Below are 8312 nucleotides of genomic sequence, written 5' to 3' on the forward strand. Positions count from 1 at the left end.
AGGAGACCCTAGATCATTCCTGACAAATTTTATTTTATTTTTATTTTATTTTATTGGATTTATATACCGCCCTTTCCCGAAGGACTCAGGGCGGTTTACAGGGCACTTAAAACAGTGATACAAAAATTAAAAACAATTAAATTTAATCCCTGAGAATAAAACCCTAATTAAAAACTAAAAACTCTCAGCCTGGGCCTGGGAGCTCGAAGAGCCAGGTCTTCAGGTCCCGGCGAAATGAAAGAAGGTCAGGGCCAGTCCTAAGTTCCACGGGCAGCTGGTTCCAGAGGGCAGGTGCACCCACAGAGAAGGCCCTCCCCCTGGGTGTTACCCGCCGGCAATCTTTAACCGGCAGCACCCTGAGAAGGCCCTCCCTGTGAGAGCGCACTGGACGAAGGGAACTTGATGCAGGAAGCAGGTGTTCCCTTAGATATCCCGGACCCAAGCCATTTAGGGCTTTATAGGTCATCACTGGCACCTTGAATAAAAGAGCCTTGGTGGAGCAGTGGGCTAATGCCTCCTTAAGTAACACCAGCTGCCTGCAATTAGTGCAGGTTCGCATCCTACCAGGCTCAAGGTTGACTCAGCCTTCCATCCTTCCGAGGTAGGTAAAATGAGGACCCAGATTGTTGGGGGCAATTAAGCTGACTTTGTAATAATGCCGCTTGGGGTGTGTGTGAAAGCCCTAATAAGCAGGCATATACATAGAATGAAGGCTACTGCTAAGCTTGTAAGCCGCCCTGAGTCTTCGGAGAAGGGCGGGATATAAATGGAATTAAAATAAATAAATAAAATAAATAAATCTCACCCGGAGGGCAACCAGAAGCCAATGCAGCTCGTGGAGTAGAGGTGTTACATGGGAGTGTCGGGAAACCCCCATCACAACTCGTGTGGCCGCATTCTGCACCAGCTGAAGCCTCCGAGTGGTCCTCAAGGGCAGCCCCATGTAGAGAGCGTTGCAGTAGTCTAAACGGGAGGTCACGAGCGCATGAGTGATTGTGCGTAGAGCATCTCGGTCCAGGTAGGGTCGCAACTGGTGCACCAGGCGAACCTGGGCAAAAGCCCCCCTGGTCACGGCTCCTATGTGATATTCAAAATTGAGCCGTGAATCCAGGAGGACACCCAAGTTGCGAGCCCTGTCAACGGGGGGGGGGGTAACACCTCACCCCCAATCGTTAAAGATGGAATAGTCTGGTTAACCCAAGATGCCGATATGCACAGCCACTCAGTCTTGGCAGGATTGAGACAAAGCCTGTTTCTCCCCATCCAGACCTGGACCGCCTCCAGGCAATGGGACATCATGGCGAGGGCATCACTGGGTTGGTTCGGGGTGGAGAAAAAAAGTTGGGTATCATCAGCGTACCCACCCCGAAACCATGAATGATCTCACCCAGCGGCTTCATGTAGATGTTGAACAGGAGGGGAGAGAGAACCGACCCCTGAGGAACTCCACAAACAAGAGGCCTCGGGCTGGATCTTTGCCCTCCCGTCAATACCGATTGCAAGCGGCCCAGAAGATAGGAGGAGAACCACCGTAAAACTGCCTCCCACTCCCAACCCCCTGAGACGCCGCAGTAGGATACCATGGTTGATGGTATCAAAAACTGCTGAGAGATCTAATAGGACTAGGACAGAGGAACAACCCCTGTCCCGAGCCCGCCAGAGATCATTCACCAGTGCAACCAATGCCGTCTCCATGGCTGCCTTATCACTTCTTAAAAACCTCTAGTGATGGAACACCCACAACCTCTGGAGGGAAGCCATTCACTGGTTAACTGCTCTCTCGTTTGACCTTTTGCTCTTTTGAACCTCTGTTATCTAGTAAGTGTCCCTCTTGCTCTGTCCAAAACAGCTGGTGACAGGTGGGCTCCTCACTTTTTCCACCCCCTCATCCTGTCCACCCTGCCAGAAGAGCAATCAAATCTTCATGTGAGTGAACTTCTGGATGGACTCACTTTGACACAGAGCTCCCATTCTCTCTGGAAAATTAAATGCTCCAGGCAGTTGCCAGGCTGAAATGTCTGGGTGTGCCCACTTTATCTGAAAGCAGCACATGGACAATGGGCCAGAAACCATGCTAGAGCTGAGAAGGTGGAAAATTCCCTCAACACCCAGCCAGGCATGGCACTGGCTTGGGAGAAGAGGGAGGCCTCATCCCGAAGACCCATTTGTCAAGTGAGACACCTTCAAGATACAGCCTCGGGGGCAGATGTGAGGAGAAGATCCTTCCACCCCACCAAGGTTTCCTTGGTCAGGTGTTTCTGGTATCTTAGTGTGGCTTGGTAGCACCCATTCTCTCTAGGTTGTCAGCAGCTGGGCATATCTTATGATATTTTGCATTTTGTCCTCTACTGCCTGCTCCTTCCAGACTGGCAAGATGTGTCAAATTGCTGATAGCCAGGAAACAGAAGCAGGGCAGATGAAGGGGAGTCTGGGAGAAAAGCAGCACTTGCTGTCCGGTCATGAAAGTGTTCTAGGAGGCACATTTGTCTGCAGTCAAGCTTTATGGCCCAAGCTCTCCAATTCAGTCATCTGGGAGAAATTCATTCCACATTATTACTGTATTTACTTATTACTGTACCAACCAGTTGCAGAATTGCAGTAATGGTTGTCCCCTCATTAAGAGGTTTTGTCAGATGGAAAAGTTCTCCTTCTAGAACAATTCCATTCATCACTGTAGATGCCAGCCCAGTTAATTTGGCTGCTATTCTAACACAGGCTAAATTCGCCACATTTTTATCATTGGTGATGCCAACAACATTCTATCAGATTTGATGTCACCTATTCTCAAAACACACTTGCTGGGTTGTTTACATTTTACAGAATATCACATTTGGAAGTGACCTTAGTCTTCTAGTCCAAACATCTGCTCAAGCATCACCATTTCAGACCAATGGCTGTCCAATCTCTTCTTAAAAGCCTAAAGTGAGGGAGCACCCACAAGTTCTGGAGGCAAGCGACTCAATCAATCAGAATAGGCTTCAATACTCCTTTGTGCAACCAGATTCTTGATTTTTCTTATTGACAGGCCCCAATATGTGCGAGTTGGGACTAATATTTCTAACACCATTTCCTTGAGCACAGGTTCGGTTGCCTAAGTACACTATTGTTTAACCCAGGGGTCAGCAACCCGAAACAGCAAAAGAGCCACTCAGAACCGGTTCCATCATACACACAAAAAAGTGGGAGCCGCAAAATGTGCGCGCGCATATGGGCACGCACGCGCATGCGCAGAACAAGCAAAAAATACACCACCCCCTACGCCCGCACTGCATCCTGAGCTGCACGCAACTGTCGCTGCCCAGTGCCGCCAGCTTACGTGGGGGGGAGAGACGGACTCACAGGCGACGGGCACTGGGTTGCGGCAGCGCCTTCAGCCCGGGCACCGCCGGAGCCACCTGAGCGCCCTCCCCCTCTCCCGGGACCTCCAAACATCTGTGTTTGATGAATGCAGCAGCTCTTCAAATGTGGAGGCGGAGGTTTGGGGAGCTGCGCAGCTCTCTAAACCGCCGCAGCTCCGTTTGCAGAGCTGCTGCATTCCTCCGCGTTTGAAAGAAACACGGACGAACGCAGCAGCTGTGCAAAGAGGACGGTAGCAGTTTGGAGAGTGCGTGCACACCTCTCCAAACCGCCGCCGTCCCATTTGGAGACCTGCCGCGCTTGTCAAACCTCCGAATGGAATGGTGGCGGTTTGGAGTGGTGCGCATGCACCTCTCCAAACCATCGCCATCCCGTTCGGAGACCTGCCGCGCTCGTCAAACATGGACGAACGCGGCAGCTGTGCAAACGGGACGGCGGCAGTTTGGAGAGGTGCACGTGTACTCTCCAAATTGCTGCCATCCCGTTTGGAGACCTGCCGCATTCGTTCATGTTTGACGAGCGCAGCAGACCTCCGAACGGGACGGCAGTGGTTTGGAGAGGTGCGCGCGCACTCTCCAAACTGCGCCGCCCATTGGGAGACCTGCCGCGCTCATCAAACATGGACGAACGCGGCAGCTGTGCAAACGGGATGGCGGCAGTTTGGAGAGGTGCGCATGCACTCTCCAAACCGCCGCCGTCCCGTTCGGAGACCTGCCGCGCTCGTCAAACATGGACAAATGCAGCAGCTGTGCAAACGGGACGGCGGCAGTTTGGAGAGTGCGCGCGCACCTCTCCAAACCGCCGCCGTCCCATTCGGAGACCTGCCGCGCTCTTCAAACATGGACGAATGCGGCAGCTGTGCAAACGGGACGCCGGCGGTTTGGAGAGTGCGCACGCACCTCTCCAAACTGCCGCTGTCCCATTCGGAGACCTGCCGCGCTCGTCAAACATGGACAAACGCAGCAACTGTGCAAACGGGATGGCGGCAGTTTGGAGAGGTGCGTGTGCACTCTCCAAACTGCCGCTGCCCGTTGGGAGACCTGCTGCTCTCATCAAACATGGACGAACGCGGCAGCTGTGCAAACGGGACGGCGGCGGTTTGGAGAGTGCGCGCGCACCTCTCCAAATCGCCGCCGTCCCGTTTGGAGACCTGCCACATTCGTTCATGTTTGACAAGTGTGGCAGACCTCCGAACAGGACGGCGGCAGTTTGGAGAGGTGCACGGCACTCTCCAAACTGCCGCCGCCCGTTGGGAGACCTGCCGCGCTCGTCAAACATGGACGAACGCGGCAGCTGTGCAAACGGGCTGCGGCAGCTTTCCCAACGAGCGGCGGCACTGCCCATTCGGGCGGAGGTGCGCGCGCACCTCTCCAAAGGTTTGGAGAGGTGCGCACGCACCACTGCCCATTCGAAGAGGTGCGCACGCACCGGGCGACTGGGAGCCGCAGGAGACGGCTCAAAGAGCCGCATGCGGCTCCAGAGCCGCGGGTTACCGACCCATGGTTTAACCTGTTGACCCATGGCTGTTGTGCTAGGTTTGTCACCAACCATATTTTGAAGTATGTGGATGATACAACAGTAGTGGGCCTTAATCAAGATGACAATGGGGGTGCTTACCGCAAGAAAGTAGAGAGTTTGATGAACTGGTGTAATAAAAACAGCCGCATTTTAAACGTAGGAAAAACTACTGAGATCACCGTTGTTGGGAGCCTCTGTTCTACTCCAACCCCCTGCTCAAGCAGGAGACCCTATACCCGTGGTGGTGAACCTATGGCACACGTGCCACAGGTGGCACGCAGAGCCGTCCCTTGGGCACGTGTGCCATCACCCCAGAGGGATGTGGGGCTGGGCTGCTCCCCTCCCCCTCTCCACATGTGCCAGCACTTTCACTCCCTTTCTCTGCACCAGGAATCAGGGAGCAGCTGCAAGAGCTGGGTGGGGAGAGGGGAGAAGCCAGAAGCGACACAGAGCAAGAGGTGTCAAGACGAGGGGTGGGAATGGGGAAAAAGATCGCTCTTGCCACGATCACCCTTCTGCTGGCCCCTGGGAAGACTGGCAGCACGGCTTGGCACAGCTACACCAGGAAATTCCAGCGCTCTGGACTTGCAAGTGAGTTTCGGCGCTCCCCAGGTTTTAGTGCGGCAACGGGATGAAACTCAGCAAAGCACTATTCATGCTGGTTTGCAGTCCCTTTCTGAGAAGGGCTGCTCCCCTCCGCCTTCCCGTCTCCCCTTAGCTAAGGGGCGCTTTGGCATGGGCAGCTGGGGAAGGGGAGGCCCGGCTTCTCTCAGGAGGCCAAATTAAGCGCACATTGGAAGGGGAACCTCTGTGTCAGAGGCAGCCAAATTTAGCCCTCCAGCTTGGGAGAGGAGCTCCTTCCTTTCTGCACGGAGCGACTCCCGCCTCCTGCAGCAAAACTCTGCAGGGGTGAGAATCACGGAGTTTAGGCGGTGAGTAAAACGTGCAAGATGATTGACAGCCCTTCTTAAGATTTTAGGGGGGGTGGAGGGGGGAAGGCAGCATGGAAAGTTTGGTGGACGTTGCTAAGAAGTGAGCGAACGACTTCAATTCCAGAATCATGTGGAAATGTGCAATATCTGGAGAGTGGGTTGGAAAAGGGCAGGCTATTTTTTTATTCCTTTGTGAGTGGAGGTCCCTAAATTGGGAGAAAAGGCGGGTGGGAGGTTTAACCAGTGTAAAGGAATACCGTATATACTTGAGTATAAGCCGACTCGAGTATAAGCCGAGACCCCCAATTTCACCCCCAAAAACTGGAAAAAGTTGTTGACTCGAGTATAAGCCGATCCGCCATTCTGCAAGCCTCTGCCGCCAGCAGAGGCTCGATCCGCCATTTTGCAAGCCTGAATACACAGGAATACCCTGTGTGGCCGCGGCTCTCGGGGAAGCCCTGGCTGTCAGCTTTCTCGCTCCACGCTGCCATTCGGGGCCCGCGCGTTCCCCGGGCAAATCGCGGCGCCCAGCAGGCGAGGAAACGCCCGCTCCAGTCGTCCCCCCTTCCCTCAGGAGACGCGAAGCAAGTGACCGCCCGGAGCTTACCGAGGACTTGCTTCGGTGCTTCCAGGATCGCGCGCACCTCTCCCAAGCCGCCGCCGTCCGGAGACCTGCCGAAGTTTGGGGAGGTTTGGGGAGGTGCGCGCGCACCTCCCCAAACGTCGGCAGGTCTCCGGACCTCTGCGCCCTGCCTGCCTGCTTCTTTCCGCAGCGGAAAGAAGCAGGCAGGCAGGGCGCGGAGGAACGGACACCTGCCGACGTTTGGGGAGGTTTGGGCGCCTCCCCAAACCTCCCCAAACGTCGCCGGGTCTCCGTTTCTCTGCGCCCTGCCTGCCTGCTTCTTTCCACAGCGGAAAGAAGCAGGCAGGCAGGGCGCGGAGGAACGGACACCTGCCGACGTTTGGGGAGGTTTGGGCGCCTCCCCAAACCTCCCCAAACGTCGCCGGGTCTCCGTTCCTCCGCGCCCTGCCTGCCTGCTTCTTTCCGCTGTGGAAAGAAGCAGGCAGGCAGGGTGCAGAGGAACGGAGACCCGGCGACGTTTGGGGAGGTTTGGGGAGGCGCCCAAACCTCCCCAAACGTCGGCAGGTCTGCGCGGAGGAACGGAGACCTGGGGAGGTTTGGGGAGGTGCCCAAACCTCCCCAAACGTCAGCAGGAGGAACGAAGACCTGCCAACGTTTGGGGAGGTTTGGGGAGGTGCCCAAACCTCCCCAAACGTCGGCAGGAGGAACGAAGACCTGCCGACGTTTGGGGAGGTTTGGGGAGGCGCCCAAACCTCCCTAAACGTCGGCAGGTCTGCGCGGAGGAAAGGAGACCTGGGGAGGTTTGGGGAGGCGCCCAAACCTCCCCAAACGTCGGCAGGAGGAACGGAGACCTGCCGACGTTTGGGGAGGTTTGGGGAGGCGCCCAAACCTCCCCAAACGTCGGCAGGTCTCCGTTCCTCCGCGCCCTGCCTGCCTGCTTCTTTTCGCTGCGGAAAGAAGCAGGCAGGCAGGGCGCGGAGGAACGGAGACCTGCCGACGTTTGGGGAGGTTTGGGGAGGTGCGCGCGCACCTCCCCAAACCTCCCCAAACTTCGGCAGGTCTCGGACGGCGGTGGCTTGGGAGAGGTGCGCGCGATCCCGGAAGCACCAAAGCCTCGGCCGCGCACAAGTCCTCGGTAAGTTTTTTTGTTGACTGGAGTATAAGCCGAAGTGGAATTTTTCAGCCCAAAAAGTGGGCTGAAAAATTCGGCTTATACTCAAGTATATACGGTAATCTATATGTTGAGGAATTTGACTTTGGAAATAGTATTGAAATACACACCCTCGGATAGCAGAAAGCATTTCTGTCTCTCTCCCCCCAAAAAACTGGGATAAGAATACTTGATAAAAGCAAATTTTGGCATTATTTTACTCCAGTGGCCAATCATTTGCAGAGGGAAACTAAAACTGGACAAGAAACTGACAATAACTCTCCATTCTGTGTATAGAAGGTGTATAAGGAAAAGAAAGATAAAATAAATAGCAAATGCTGGATAAACCAGTACTGTAAACCCCAACTGTACTTGCAGTGTGACAGCAGTTAAATCAGTGGTGCTGTCAGAATCCATTTATATCACATTCATAAATGTATGTTTAAAACATTACCCCCCCCCCCATGGATTCTGCCATCTCCCAAGGAAGGAGGAGCACATGAGGATTCAGCCTGCCTTAGGTTATTTCAAAGACCAAGGAAACCTTTTGAACAGGGGGGATCAAAAGAAAGGGTTAGGGAAGAAGGCATCTGGCTTGTGTCTTCTTTTAATTCTGGAGAGGAAGAAGGCAATAACCATAAAGACTCGAAGTTCCTTTTTTCCCCCACGAAAGTAGAAGGATGGGGGCTGACCAAATGGGGTTGAGGGAAGGGGGGTTGAACCGAGTACCCTTTATAAAATTTCAATTTGTAAAACAATACTCAGTCCTGTC

Source organism: Vipera ursinii, assembly GCF_947247035.1.
Source record: "Vipera ursinii genome assembly, chromosome: 8".
In the NCBI taxonomy this organism is placed as follows: Eukaryota; Metazoa; Chordata; class Lepidosauria; order Squamata; family Viperidae; genus Vipera; species Vipera ursinii.